The 13824-nt window shown below is 35.8% G+C and overlaps 1 non-coding gene across 1 annotated transcript; it reads right to left on the minus strand.

Moving 5' to 3' along the window:
- Positions 1 to 1108: 1108 nt before the first annotated feature.
- Positions 1109 to 1215, minus strand: LOC127812388 (small nucleolar RNA R71). The gene has a single exon (XR_008025891.1). It is a non-coding gene; the product is annotated as a small nucleolar RNA R71 (small nucleolar RNA).
- Between the last annotated feature and the right edge of the window lie 12609 nt (positions 1216 to 13824).

The raw sequence follows: 13824 nt of genomic DNA on the forward strand, positions 1-13824 counted from the left end.
TTGATAAGGGATTTGATACTTGAATCTTATAAGAGATAATGAATTAGAACTTAACAATGAATTTCGATTTGTTATAACTTTTGGGAAATAGGTTGATTGTTAACAAATAGAGATTTAATTAGGTTAGTAAATCTTGGGAAAAAAGCTAACCAATTTAAATGTTCACCCCATTGAATTGATAAAACCCAATTGATTAAAAATTAAGATGGATTAATAAGTGGATTCGAAACACCCTAGTTGCCTCCATTTTATCCGAGTTAAGTTGTTTTTAAATTTGTGTTTAATTTTAGTTCTCATGAGTTTAATTTATTCAAATTCAACTCTTTTTATAGTCTAAATAATATTAAAATTGATCCAATTTTGGTACTTAATCCAATTCTCGTGGGATCGACACTCTACTCATTCATTATATTATTTGGGCAATTCGTACGCTTGCGAATTAGCCTAACATGTTTTTAGAGCCGTTGTCGGGGATTGGTATTAATATCAATACTAATTAACGTGAATATTAATTTAGACATTAATTGTTTTTAGTTGTTTGTCTTCATCTTTGGGTTCTCTTTTATTGCATTTTTATTTGCATTTTTGAGTGTTCAATAATAATAATAATAATAATAATAATAAATATAAAAAAAATCAAGTTTTTAACCGTTGTGATATTTTATTTCTTCTTTGTAGGTCACATTGGAATCTCAACAAAACATAGAAGACGAAATTGTGGAGCAAAGGAATGGGCAAGCTAGAGCTTTAAGGGATTAGGTTATGCCCTCTATTCAAGGAACACCCTCCAACATCACCAGACCAACCATAGGGGCAAATAATTTTGAGATTAAGCCAGCTATTATTCAAATGATTCAAACATCTGTTCAGTTTAGCAGGTTACCGAACGATGACCCCAATGCTCACATGGCTAATTTTTTGGAGATTTCTAATACTTTTAAGCAAAATGGTGTCTCTAATGATGCGGCTAGACTTAGGCTATTTCCTTTTTCATTAAGAAATAAAGTTTAAGTATTGGTTGAACTCTTTGCCTGCAGGGTCCATTATAGCATGGGATGATTTGGCACAGAAATTTCCCAATAAATTATTTCCACCTGAGAAAACTAAAAAAATGAGGAATGATATAACCAATTTCATGCAGGCAGACATGGAGAATTTATATAAAGCATGGGAGCGGTTTAAAGAGTTGTTAAGAAGATGTCCTCATCATGGGCTTCCAAAGTGGTTAGTGGTTCAAACATTTTATAATGGTTTAAATCATAACACCAGGATTATTATTGATGCAGTTGCAGGAGGAGCTTTAATGGGAAAAGAGACTGATGAAGCTTATAACCTTCTTGAAGAGATGGCCAACAACAGCTATCAATGGTCATCTGAAAGATCTATGCCAAGAAGAACAGTTGGAGTACATGAGATTGATGTGATGACAGCATTGAATGCAAAGGTAGATAATATTTTTACGAAAATCGATCAGATTTGCGCGGGTCCTGATGTTACCCATGAGTGTCAAGCTAGGATATCTTTTATACCTCAACCATCTGAGCAAGTCAACTATGTGTCTAATCAAGGAGGAAGACATTTCAATCCCAATGCAAACACTTACAATCCAGGATAAAGGAATCACCCCAACTTTTCATGGTCCGATAATCAGAATGTGTTGAAGCCTCCAATAGGATTCCAACAGCAGGAAAAGAAGCCTTCATTGGAAGATTTACTGGCTACCATGGCTAAGACGACTTCAGATTATATAGCCAAGATAGATACTATGTTTCAAAATCAACAAGCTGCCATCAGAAATCTAGAAATGCAAATTGGCCAAATAGCCAATATGGTGAACAATAGAGCTCAAGGAACACTGCCAAGCACAACAGAAAATAATTCAAGAGAGGAAGTCAAGGCAGTGACATTGAGAAGTGGTAAGCAACTTGGTGAGGTAAGTAGAGAACATGTTACAAAGGATGTTGATAAAAAGAATAATGTTGAGATCGGTTATAAGAATGAGCAAGACGAGATACCATCCCTAACACCACTTGTTAAACCTTATGTTCCTCCTATCCCTTTTCCTCAAAGGCTTAAACAGAATAAGGTTGACAAATAGTTTGAAAATTTTCTTGAAGTTTTTAAGCAATTGTGCATTAACATTCCATTTACAGATGCTTTAGCGCAGATTCCTACTTATGCAAAATTTCTGAAAGAAATTATGTCAAATAAGAGAAAGTTGGAGGATTATATGACCATTACCTTGACTGAAGAATGCAATGTTGTGATTCAGAAGAAGCTGCTACCAAAGTTGAGAGATCCAAGGAGTTTTTCTATCCCTTGCACTATTGGTGAAATTAATTTTGATAAGGTTTTATGTGACCTCGGTGCAAGCATTAATTTGATTCCCTTGTCTGTTTTCAGGAAGCTTGGATTAAAAGAACCAACACCCATCACTATTTCTCTTCAATTGGCTGATAGAAGTATCAAATATCCAAGGGGAGTAGTGGAAGATGTTTTGGTAAAAGTAGATAAATTTATTTTTCCTGTTGACTTTATTGTTCTGGACATGGAAGAAGATTATGATATGCCCCTAATTTTAGGGAGACCTTTTCTAGCCACGGGGAGAGCTTTGATTGATGTCTAGCAAGGAACACTTAGCCTTAGAATTTATGATGAGACAGTTACTTTTAATGTGTTTAAGGCTATGAAACATTCTAATGACAATGGAAAATAAGTCTTAAGAATAAATGGCATTAATGATTTAGTAAAGAGATTAGACAAGCCTATAGAAAATTGCATTATTAACTTCTTTGATGAGCAGGAACAAATTTTAAATGCCAAGAACAAGGCTGTGGTCATGGGTTATTTGGAAAAAAAGCAAAAAGGTTGTCCATCCAAAAGAGACAAATTGTTCCCTTTGGATGTGTCATCTTCTTCTTCAAAAGTCAAACCACTAGGTCATGAAAAGGAAAAGTTGATAAGGGTGTTGAGGGAGAAAAAGAAGGGGATTGGATTGAAAGTTGGCATGCACAAAATTTTGACAGAAGAAAGATTCAAGCCTCCATGAAGATGGAAACCTAGTCAAGCTAATGACTATAAACAATCATTTTTTAGGAGGCAACCCAAGCTCTTTTTCCTTTTTTCTTTTTGTTTTTATTATTTCATTTTTTTTGTTGTTGAATAAATATGGCCAGTAACCCATACTTGTGATGTTGTGCAGGTTCAAAAGAAAGGAAAATAAAGCTAATTCAATTTGGACTGGCATGAGTATTTGTAGTGTTCAATTATGTGGCCAGGGGAGTATTCATTTTTCATTCTCCTTTTTCTTTGTCTTTCACATTGAGGACAATGTGTTAAATAAGTTTGGGGGGTGGAATTATTAATTGTTGATATATGCTATTTCTTTTGCTTGAGTGTTTTTGATATGAAATTTTTTTTGCGAAACTTATATCAAGTGCACATTTGGCCAACCCCAAGCATAAAAAAAAAAAAAGGGATAAAATAAGTAGAATATGTTATTTGGAATCATGATTTGCATTTGGGTTCTTTATTGTGTTTAACATTGAGTCTTTCATTTGGAATGGGCAATATTTTATAAAGCAAGATTAAGTATACTCGGGTTTTTAAGATCGTTGAAGTACATGTTCTTTGTGAAGTCGTGTGAATTGTGTGACTATGGATAAATGATAAATGCAATGACTTCCTTGTGATTGTTCCCTTTGAGCTAGGTCTGAACAGGGTTTAAGTAAATAGGGAGAATAATGCTGAGCGAGATGGAGCATAAAATGCACTCGTTCGATAATTCAAAAAAAAAAATGAAAAAGCGAGATGGAGCATAAAATGCACTCGTTCAACAGTTAAAAAAAAATGAGATGGAGCCAAGCTTTATGTTTGTCGACATATGACTTCTCATCTGTCAACAAATTGCCCCGAAAGGAAGCTTCCCATCTAAGCTTTCGTTTGAAGCTGAGCTTCCATCTATCGACATAGACTTTTCATTATTCACTTGATTACAAGGCTAAGATTACTTAATTAACATAAATCTTCACTCTAGTATCAACATTTGTTACTCGATTGCTTTTAGGTCTAGAGACTTAGCAGAAGACCAATCTATCTTAACTCGACTAATACATATATTTACTCAATTTATAAAATACATTAGTCGATTGAAAAATAAGCTTCACTCAAGTAAGAAGGTGTTTAGATTTTATAGCTTTAGAGATACTCGATTTTTCAGAAAAGCTCACTCGAGTGATTGAAATATCCTTACCCGATTTCAAAAGCACCATACTCGATTTAGCTTTAAGATAACAAAACTTTGTATAACATACTCGAGTAGGAACTTATGATAGTTGATTGGACCAATTCATATACTCGATTGTTTTTTAAAGAGAACTGAGCAATACTCAATTGATTATATCAAAAAGTTTTTTCATATTTAGTAAATTTTCATAAAGGTTTTCTCACAAGATTTATAACATACTCAACTAATACAAAAATATACTTGACTATTTTGAAGAGATAAATGAGTATGAAATTTCCAATTTAAGAGAAAATTAAAATGTTTTGGAAATTATCAATAAACCAAATTTATTGAAAATATTTTCTTAATAAATCAAAATACAAATTTATCAACAATTGAAATCAGAAGAGTAATTTGAGTCACTTACCTCTAATTTTTCTTTTGTCATAAGGCAAAGATTTGTAATCTCTTAGACTTCATCCTCTAATGAGGAGAATGAATCTTCATCACTCCATGCTACTATCACCTTCTTCTTCTTCTTCTTTTCTTTAAGCTTTTATTTTGTCTTGATTTCTAGGCATTCTGGCTGGATGTGTTCATTCTTCCCACATCCATAGCATTTAATGTCTGGTTTTGACTCTTTTGTGTCTACCTTTTCAGACATGTTCCTATGAAAATATCTAGAAGATTTCTTTTTTAATCTTCTCAAGAACTTTTTAGCAAGTAAGGCCACATCTTCTAAATCACTAGATTCAAATTTAGATTCTTCATTTTTAGAGACTTTTAAGGCTATTCCTTTATTTTTATTGTTTGGAATTTCCTTTTGCTTTCTCATGCTAAGTTCATGAGTCATTAGTGATCCTAGCAGTTCATCTAGGGATAATTTTTCTAAATCTTGTGCTTCTTGTATTGTAGTAATGTTAGGATGGCATTCATGTGGTAAGTACTGCAAAAAAAAATTCAACAATATCTTCATTTGAAATTGATTTTCCGAAGTTCTTTAGATTGGAGACTATATATTGTTTAACCTAGTACACCTGTCTTTATAGTTTCACCAGGTTGCATTAAAAATAACTCATAATCATGCTTTAACATACGAATTTTGGACCTCTTTATCTTAGAGGTTTAATAGGTCTTAATTTTATGCATATTTTTTTTTTAATTATAATGACCCGATAATAGGGTTTAGGGTATTTTGGCCTCTTTTGGTGTGAGTTACATTTTGGCATAATTAATTTAGATGGTTTAAATATTTCATGTAACACGCCCTCTCCTAGAACTACCTGAGAAGAGGTGCTATGAGAAAAATAAATAAAATAAAATAAAACTCACCATAATAACTAAAACTGGAATCATCAATAACTAAACTGATCAACCATAACTGAAAAATCTCAATCAAATTGTAATAAAAACTCTGAGTCAAATAAACTGGAAACACAATCCATTGACTAAGGAAAATCTCTCAACTGAAAATATAAAATAATCTTAAACTGACAAGACACTATAAAACTCCTGGACATCTTTTGTTCTTGAGCGGCTCCACATACACACACTACTAGCCACTGCTACTAGACCCCACATCTGGTACTCCCCTGCTAGGACCTGAAATGGTGAAGAGTACAAGATAAGTTACAAAGCTCAACAAGTAATAAGTTGGAAAGAATAACTAAAACTAAATCGAAGAATATTGATACTGATAAAATACTAATTGTCCTTGTACTGAAAGGGTAACATTCATTATCTATTTGCATTTACAAAATGTTGATACACATAATCTGTAAATAAATGCAAGTATGCAACTTTCGCTCATAGGCCCACATAGTCTGATAATACATACCTGTTTAATCTAACTCCTACATACATAAAAACTGTAAGCACATACTGTGGGCAATATGCCCCTAGCCCCCTGGTCATCACCAAGCAAGCAACACATAAACTAAACTGAAACTGATGGGATCCCTGTGAACAAGCCGCCTGGTGCGCATACTGAATGCAATGTCCATACACATGCTAACACATGATATGAAGTGCTCCATATAAAGTCATGCTTAATACTCATACCAAGATGTATGCATATACTATCACAAAAAAATACTCAACATGTCATGATAATTGTTAAACATGTTATATGATCTTCATCACATATATTGGAATATAATGATTCAAGAGTTATGGCCATGCTAAACTTATTATAAATGTCATAAGATTCCAATATTTGAGGATATTTAATCTTTATTTAGCTAATAACTTGGCTTGGGGTTCACTGGAAAGCATATTTAAAATTCTAGAAAAACCATCTGAATATGAGGAAGGATATCCGGATATGAATCAAGTCATCTGGATACACTGGAACTTCATAACATGACCTATTCGGATATGTTGAGATTTATTCGGATATAGCATAGGACATCCGGATATGATTCAAGCCATCTGGATATCTCACAAAGGCATTCGGATGCTACCGGAGACTATTCGAATATAAAATTTAACTTTTGAGAGAGAAACATCTAGATATGAAAAAAAACATTCGAACATGCTGGACCTATCCGGATACATGAAGAAAGCATCCGGATATCATTCGCAGAATACTAAAGACTCATCGGATATGAACCAAGATATCCAAATATCACTCACAGAGAATAATAGACACATCCAGATACGACTCAAGGCATCCGGATATTAGTCACAACAGGCATTGGACTCATTCGAATGTGATACAAACCATCCAGATATCTTACTAAAGCCATCTGGATATGCCCAAGGGCCATCCGAATGTCACTGATAGAACTAACAAGCCATTCGGATATGCTCATAGGCCATCTAGATGTCACTCACAGAAATCTTTTTGACTTATCCGGATAGCCTCTAGCCCATCCGAATATCACTCACATACTTTAAAAAGTCCATCCGAATATGAAGGGACGCATCCAGATGTCTGCAATTTTATAACCCAGAAACGAACGCTCATAGAGACTGAAAATTTGAAATGAAACTTAATGATTCTACACCATTCTGAATAAAAATCCTGGGAAAACAAATCCTAATCAATATGAAACAACATAAGGATGACTCAAAGATCATGTCTCGAAGAATCAATGGACATAAATAGGCATATCTTGTTCATAACTTCTCTATTATATGCATATATATATATACTAATATAAATTTGAAACTCAATGAAGCTATTGAATAATTTGAAAATGAACTCATAAGAACCTGTAATGGAAGGGATTACAGGAAAGATACTTGCCTTGATAATTTTGATCGACTCAAATGATTTCGACAGAAGCCTCCTATGCAAAGACACTATTGAAGCTTCTTCAATTCTCTATTCTCCACGGCATGAAGAAGACTAAGGCTTATAACTATATATATAAGAAGCAACCCTAAGGCCCATATCTCACTCTCCTTATATAACTAGGAGACTTCAAACCAAAACCTTCTCATGCTCGGATCTCTCCAACACATAATAACCTTAAATAAATAATTTCTAATAATAAGAAATCATTATTTACATTCTTTCCCTTAGACTATTTTCCACATAATTTAAATGAAATTAAATGCTATTTCTCAATTAAAAATCTCTAAATTATCACGTTAAATATTTAATTGACAAAATCTCTTAAACACTAATTAAATAGATCATTAAATAAATTTTGGGCCCTCTAATGGGTCGTTACATTTCAAGTGTTGAGTAAGTTGAAAACTAAATGAAATCCATGTGCATTGAATATTCAAAGTCAAAGGGAATGGAATTGGGAAGAAAGTTGAATGAAAGTAATGTGGAAAAGTCAAAATTAGGGCTTGAAATTGGAGGAGGAATGGGGCTTCCAGTTGCATTGTGTTTATGTGTGTATGAGCATTTTTTATTTAATTTAATGGAGGAAAAATAGAGTGGCAATTTGGCAAATGCTTGCAAAAGCAAGGGCAAATTGGGGAAAGGGAAGAAGTATATAAGGAGCCTTGTACAATTCTTCTTCATTTCTCCTTCTTCTCTCAATTCTTATTCTCTTCTTGTTCCATTCAATGTTCTATTTCATCTTCTTCTTATTAATGCCAAAGAGGAGATCGGTTGCTGAAGTTAGAGGGCTATCTGTCAGTTTTGGTGGCTTGGTTCATAGCTTACTTTCTTCTTTGGATTCATCCATCAACTAAGGAAAGTTCATATTCTATCTCTTTTCTATGTCAAGTTTCCTTTTAGGATTCTTGTTGGTGTAAGCTTTGATTCTCCCTTTCCTTCGTGAATCTTGAATCATCCATTTTTGGGTAAAGATTTTATAAAACCCTTCCAAATTGTTGTATAAATCTAGTTGCTTGCATTTCGTGTCATTTTTCTTAAACTTTTAGTAAACAGTGCCTATCATCTGAACAGGGACTTGATTCACCCCATATTTTTTCAAAAGGAATGGCATGTTTGTTGCTATGATGTAGTTACATGTGAGAGTTTGGCATTGCTTGCATGTGTTTTTGGCATTTCGTGAGTTGAATTTCAAGTAGGAGAGGTTATCTGTTAACTAAGATGGTTAAATCAGTTGACAAATGATGCAAGGCATATGTCGACAGATTAGGGTTCATAAGAGGCAATCAATAGATTGAAGCATGGCTTTTGACTGTCGATAGTTCCCTTCCATCTGTCGACAGTTTGTTCCCCATGGTTGCTTGATTCTTCATTTCTTCTTCAAATATGCTCCCAAATCACCATATAATCTTCTACCAAGCCCCTCCATCAATCTTCACCTCATTTATCATATTTAGAGGGTGGGGGAAATAGTTGATCATTTATATGTGCATTTATGCAAATACTCTATGAAATGGGGCATTGGGTCCTATGGTTGTAGAAAGGCATGAAGGAGGGTAATAACTACATAAACTACTCTCTAAGGAAGTAATGGAAGATAAATCCAAAAGAATGCATGGTGGTACTTATTGTGTACAGGTATGCGTGTGTGCTCACCCATTATCTATATAGTGGTGTGTTCGCGTATCTATATGGCGGTGTGCCTGCGTATCTTATAAGGCAGTGTGTCTGTGTATCTACATGGCAGTGTGTCCGCATAAACTTAAAGAATAACCTACCAAGCCGGTGGGGCTTATGCCTAACCGTGGGAGCTTCGGCTCATCAAGCCACCTCGTATGAACTAGGTTGTGGGGGAAAGGCGGTCTATAATTGCATATGATATATGTTCATTTATTAGCTGGCATGCAGCATGGCATTAAGGTGTGATCATTGATACTTTTATTCATGGTAGAGGGAATCCCTGATTTAATCTTATGTAGGTTATTACCCGCTATTGCTCCTCCTCAGTGAGATGATCTTATATATTCGTGGTTGTTATATCATACCTCATTTTGCTATGAACCATATTTGTTCTATGGACTTCCTAAGCCTCGTGACTCATATTGTCTCCTTACACCATTCTAAGTAAAGATAAAGGGAAAGCTAGGGAATGTGAAGGGTTTGGCTACAGTTGAATCTTGTGTTAGATATGTGTACAAATGTCTTCCCAACCTGAAGATCCTAGGGGGTAGTTTTGAGGGCAATGAGATGAGCTATATTTTGTAATTTTCTATAGCCCTTTGATATTTTGTAATGTATGGGCAGTTAAACCCGAAATGAATACTATAATGGCATGGTGATGTATATATACATCTTTAGGGTTTGTTGATCAGAATATTATCCATGTGGTTGGCTTTTGTTGGATTATACTTCTAGACCTCATCTTTGAAAACTCTCTCACTGATCTCCTATGCTAGCAAGAGCTCTAGGAGGCTAGCTGTTACAGTTTGGTATCAAAGCAGAGGTTAGGATGAGATGAGACTCTGTACACATAGGAATTTTGATTAGAATTAGGGTTATGATTAGTTGTCCAAAGTTGGATTAAGTATGGATTAAATTCTAAAGCAATTTGGTTGTGTAGGATAATGAGTACAGGTAGAGGAAGGTCGTCGACTCGAAATCAAGGTCGTAGTCAATCTGTGCCTTTAGCTGCATGTGGATCTCTAGGGGAGCCTTAAGGGGATTTGCGCCAAGAAATGAATGAGGTGCGAGGAACCCTAGCAAGTATAATGAGAGTGATAGAAGAGCTCACTGCTAATCAGAGTGGGTAGAACTCAGTACAGCAAGAGGTAGGGAATGGTTTAAATTTTGATGGAAATGGAGACGGACAAACTGAAAATCCCATGCCTTTAGGGGTAAGTCATGAGGAGGTAAACAGTACGGGGAGTCAACTACTGAAGAATTTTATGGCACTTCGACCCCCAGTGTTCGGTGGAGGGATTGAAGCCTCAGCTACAAAAAACTAGATAAAGTCTGTCGAGAAACATATTCGGGTCGTGGGTTATTCTGATGCCCAAAAGGTGCAATTATCAACCTTTCTTTTGACAGGAGAGGCTAAGAGATGGTGGGAGCTGGCTAAACAGGGATTTATGGATAGAGAGCTAACATGGGCTGAATTCTAGGAGGCATTTAACGACAATTATTTTCTTGGATGGATGCGAGAGCAGAAAATATATAAGTTCATTAAACAAACACAAGGTAATAACACCATAGCCTAATATGAAGCTGAGTTATTTCCTTGGCTAGATTTACCCCTGAACTGGTGTCTTCTGAGGCCAACAAGGTGGCGAAGTTCCAGTGGAGTTTACGTGCTGAGATTTGGTATACCCTAGCAGGTGCCTGGATTATGGATTACTCTATTATCGTTCAGAGAGTATACGCTATTAAGCGGGAATAGAACTGCCATGGTCGAAAGTGGCAAGATCTTCTTAAGGGCGGAGTGGTGATAAAAAAGAGAAGATGGGATGCAGGGACAATGAGGAATCCCCCAGAAATCCTAGAGTGTAAGATTTATGGTAAAAGACACCAAGTCCCCTATTGCTTTGCAATGGGGGGAGTATGCTTCTTTTGTGGACATGCTGGGCATATTCGAAGAGATTGCCTACAGAGTACAGTGATGACTTCAGCTAGAGAACGATTTGCTACTGGTGTGGTCAGAAGGGGTACAGAGCCAACACATGTACATTTCCTCCTCAGCTTGGCGGACTGAGACTGGGTGGTCAGGGATTGAGGATCGGACAAAGAGCTGCAATGCTTGGGATTCAAGGAGCTCATCCAACCTTGCCTCAAGGCCAACGTTCAGCTCCTATTTATGAACCCCACATCTAGGAAGAGTATTATGTCTATTGGTGGCATTCGCTATTATTTTCCAAGTTTATAGGAAATGAGGTGTCTTTACCCCCTAGTTGATTGATTAGCCATGTGCGAATTTGGAGGACCAAATTTTATTAAGGAGGGGAGAAACTATAACGACCCATTATCGGGTCTAAGTTATTTTGGTCGTTGTTTTTGTGTGTGTTATATTTTGGTATTATTTAATCTAAATGTTGGAAACATTTAATGTGCAGTGAAAAGTCCAAAATGAATGGAATTTGTGTGTGGAAAAGTCTAAGCCAAGAGAAAGGAAACAATGTAAGTGGGAAAAAGGTCATAATGTAGGAGGGTTGAAAAGTCAAATGGAAGAAGAATTGAAAAGTCAAATGGATTGTTAGTAGAAAAGTCAAAATTAAAGAGGAAATTGGGAGAAGAAGTTGTCGTGTATCTATGGGTGCATATATGTACATTTATGCTTTATGATTTAAGTAAAGAAAAATGAAAAAGGAAAGAAAAGAGAGTTGGAAGTATAAAAGAAAGGAAGTGAGGCGGTGGAAGGAAAAAAATCCACCAGAAGCTTCTCAAGCTTTTTCCTTCTTCTTCTTCTTCTTCTTCTTCTTCTTCTTTCTTATTCCCTTCCATATTTCTTCTTCTACCTGGTCTTTGGGGGCTTCAAAGGAGCAAGAGTTGCAAAATTTTAAAGGGGTTGCTTGTGGTTCTAGCAACTTAGCTTGTGGTTTCTTCTTCTATCCAACAAGAAGCTCTTTAAGGCAAGTTCTTCTTGTTCTTGTTCTTCTTCTTCTTTTCATATACAAGTTCCAATCTCTGCTTGAGCTCTTTAACTCTTGAATCAAAGAATCTTTGTAATTTATTCACCAAAAACTTCCTATTTTGGAAAAGGGTTCTTAGAAAATAGCTATGTAGAAAGGATTGTAAATCTTCCTTTACCTTTGATGAATGTTGTTGATATGTTTTGGGATTCAAAATAGGGCTTGTTCTGCCCTATAATCCTTTGGGAATGGTGTGATTCTTGTTAGGGTGTGATTCTTGCAAGAATTTTTGGGGAGACTTGCATGTTGGTGAGTGATCTCAAGTTCTTCGTGCTTCCTCTTATATTCGATAGATTGCGCATGTTGTACTCCTTAGGGTAGAAATTTATGTGGTTACATCCGGTTCAAGATCTATTTTTTGCGTTGTAAACTAGAATTCATAAGATTCATTTTGATATATGACTTGGATTATTTGGCCAAGTTTTGAATCTATAAGTGCCTTGTGAAATATCTGTCCGAATCTGAAATTTTTGTTTCCACGTAATCTAACCATGCTTGGGTTTTTGGAGTATAACTTTCTGTGGTGATATCCAAATTGAAATCCGATTTCTATCCCATAAACTAGACTTTATAAGTTTGTCTTGACATACTTCTTTAATCATTTGATTATGTTTGAAGCCCAAGGTAGGCCCTTGAATTTACCACTCGTAATCTAGAATTTTTCCAGAATTTTGCCTCAAGAATCCTTCTTGTGTTAACCATTCTTCCTATGATTGAATTGATGGTTCTTGTATATTTTCCTTAAATACTTGATGTATTTTATTCATAAGCCTCAATAGGGTTTTGATTCACCCTATAATTCTTTGGGAATTATGTTTTCTTTGCTAAAGCAAGGAACATGCAAGATTTTGGTGTTACTTGCATGGATATTGTTGTTCTTTGTGTATGATGTTGATTGGTCGACATTGGGTGATTAAATGCGTTCATGAATATTAAATGGGGACTGCCTATATATGTGTGTGCACGAATTATGGTATGGCATGATTGTATTTAATGTAATCGAAATGGCCAACGTGTGAATGTTGGATGAAGAGTTAATTTATAACTATGCTAAAGTTGAGTAATGTTTCTGAGGGGAATTTTTTAAGAAATTCAAAATCGTCTTAATTATCAAAGTGTTCAATTATGGGCATCGCGTCTTGATTGGTTTCAATCGAAGTGGTATATGTGTTCAGGCATGCATGATTATGGCGTTGTAATGTGTATAGAAATTGGCAATGTTGGGGGCATATACGTGATATTTGTGATATGTTATGATTGCATTAAATGTGTTGGAAATGACTTATGTGTATGAGTTTGGTGAAGTGCTAGCATGTAATGGTGTAGAATAATGTCTTGCAATGATACATGGAGTATACTCATGATGCTTGCCTAGCGCGATCTAGTGCATGTGATACTCGCCCGAGATAGTCGGTGCGTGTGGGGTACGATTAGAGATGTCAAAAGGGTTGAGCTATGGCCCGGCCCGTCACTGTTCAAACGGCTCAGGCCAAAGAATTTGGGCCCACGACCCGACCCATCTAAGGCCCCAGCCCAACCCGGCCTGTGGCCCACTGGGCCTAGCCCATTGGGGCCTTATGGGTCAGGCCCATGAGGCCCTTATGGGCCCGGCCAGTTAG

This window comes from Diospyros lotus, chromosome 10 (genome assembly GCF_014633365.1).
Source record: "Diospyros lotus cultivar Yz01 chromosome 10, ASM1463336v1, whole genome shotgun sequence".
NCBI lineage: Eukaryota > Viridiplantae > Streptophyta > Magnoliopsida > Ericales > Ebenaceae > Diospyros > Diospyros lotus.